Here is a 2664-nt window from a genome sequence, read left to right as displayed (position 1 = left end):
CAGAGAGTCAAGGGGTACTGGGAATGTCTGAGCTCCTCCTTGCTGGGCTTCTGCCGTGGGTCAGAGCAAAGTCACCCCAATGATGAATCTACTGCTAGAGGATCAGTGCCCCTTGCTGGCCAGGAATCTTGCTGAATGACACAAGGCCTACCTTTTCACTGGCAGGCTATTGAAACACAGGAACTCCCTCCTGCCGGGTTGTACTTCCAGCCCAGTCCCAGCGTGCAACCCGGTTGATCTGGGTGATTTTATGACCCCGAGGAGTAAGGGAGAAATAAAAGAAGGGGTTGCTGGGTAAAAAGTGGGATGGGCTAGGAGGCGAGAGGGCTTAGCCCCTGCAAAGTAACCAGGGAGTCAAGGGGGATGGGGAATGTCTGAGCTCCTCCTTGCTGGGCTTCTGCCATGGGTCAGAGCAAACTCACCCCAATGATGAATCTTCTGCTAGAGGATCAGTGCCCCTTGCCTGCCAGAATTCTTGCTGAGCTGAGCTCGATGCTTTCTTTTTTTTTTATTAAAAATTTTCACCTCCTCCCATTTTCCTCTCCCTCTCCCCACTCCCCATCCTCCTCCCTCTCCAATCCAAAGAGCAGTCGAGGTTTCTTGCCCTGTGGGAAGTCCAAGGTCATTTCCTCTCCATCCAGGGCTAGGAAGGTGGGTATCCAAACAGACTATGCTCCCACAAAGCTAGTACATGCAGTAGAATCAAAACTCAGTGCCATTGTCCTTGGCTTCTCAGTCAGCCTTCATTGCCAGTCACATTCAGAGTGTTCAGTTTGATCACATGCTCCATCACTCCCAGTTCAGCTGGCCCAGTTCAGTCACACTCTGAATGTGACTGACATTAGATCAGCCCTACCGTCTCAGTGGGTGGACACACCCTTGTAGTCCTGACTTCCTTGCTCATGTTCTCCCTCCTTCTGCTCCTCATTTGGACCTTGGGAGCTCAGTCCAGTGCTCCAATGTAGGTCTCTGTCTCTATCTCCATCCATCGCCAGATGAAGGTTCTATGGTGATAAACAAGATATTCATCAGTATGGCTATGAGACAAGCCCAGTTCAGGCACCCTCTCCTCTGCGACCCAAGGAACAATCTGGGGACTTCTTCTTGGACCTGGGATCCCCTCTAGAATCAATTCTCTTGCAAACCCTAAAATAGCTCCCTTAATTAAGATATATACTTCCCTGTTCCCATATTCACCCTTCCTCCACCCCAACCATCCCATTCCCCTAAGCTCTTCCCATTCTCCCCTTCTCACTTCTCTTTCTTTTTCTCCCCTTACCCCCACCCCACACCCACCCCCAATTTCCCAATTTTTGCCTGGCAATCTTTTCTACTTCCAATATCCAGGTATGGATCTATTTTTATTCTTCTTCATGTTGAAATCCAGTTATTCCAGCACCATTTGTTGAAGAGGCTTTCTTTTTTTCATTGTATAATTTTAACTTCTTTGTCAAAAATCACGTGTTCATAGGTGTGTGGATTACTATCTGGGTCATCAATTTGATTCCACTGGTCAGCCTCTCTGTTTTTATGCCAATACCAATCTGTTTTTATTACTGTAGCTCAATAATAGAGCTTGATGTCAGGGATGGTGATGCCTTCCCTTATATTACCAGATTGTTTTGTCTATCCTGGGTTTTTTTTTGATTGGTATGTGGTTTATTTTGGTTCTTTCAAGGACTGTGAAGAATTGTGTTGGCATTTTCATGGGGATGGCATGGAATCTGTATGTTCTTTTTGTAGGATTGCTATTTTTATTATGTTGATCCTAGCTATTCAAGAGCATGGGATATCTTTCCAATTTCTGATATTTTCTTCAATTTCTTTCTTCAAAAACTTAAAGTTCTTGTCAAACAGGCCTTTCACTTTTTTGGTTATTCTTCAAAACCTGCAGCATTTCTGTTCTCTAAAGACAAATATCCCAATAAAGAAATCAAGGAAACATTTCCATTCACAACAACTTCAATAAATTTTGAAATTAATATAGAAAATGAGTGAAAGAGTTGTGCAATATATTCTGAGATACTCAAGAAAGAAACTGAAGATAGCAGAAGATATAAAGACCTCCCATGCTCATTGAGTTTCAAGATTATTACTGTGAAAATGGCCATCCTACCAAAGAATCTGTAGATTTTGCACAATCCCAATGTTCCTTTTTTTTCACTAATACGTGCATTTATCAGCTCTCATAAAAAAGCTATATATGACAGTTAATATCCAGATCCACACTGGCCACCGTGAAGAGAATACAAACCTGTGGAATGCTTAGCTCTAATTCAGACAACTATACCATACATATGAGCTACAAGGTTTACAGATCACAGCTGAAGATGGTATTGGAAGATCATACGAACTAGAGATAGTGGAAATTCATTGTAAAAGAGTTTTTAGGGCATGCTAAGATAATTACACATATATACTCATAGAATCTGACTGCATGAACATGACCTGTGTAAGGGAAGGCAGCCAAAATCCCAGCATGGATGAGGTTTGTTACTCAGAGAAGTCAAGGAGATCTTTTCCGTTTTTGGTTAATTTTTATTTTCACTTTTAGTTTTCTTTGGGGATGCCTCAAAGAACATGGAAGGAATGGAACATGAATGGGATTGGGGTATATAATGCAAAATTATCCCCCCCAAAATCAATAAAAAATGTTAGAACACA

Source organism: Myodes glareolus, chromosome 8 (assembly GCF_982192425.1).
Source record: "Myodes glareolus chromosome 8, mMyoGla1.1, whole genome shotgun sequence".
NCBI classification, from domain to species: Eukaryota; Metazoa; Chordata; class Mammalia; order Rodentia; family Cricetidae; genus Myodes; species Myodes glareolus.
Note: the sequence above shows the minus strand (reverse complement) of the source record.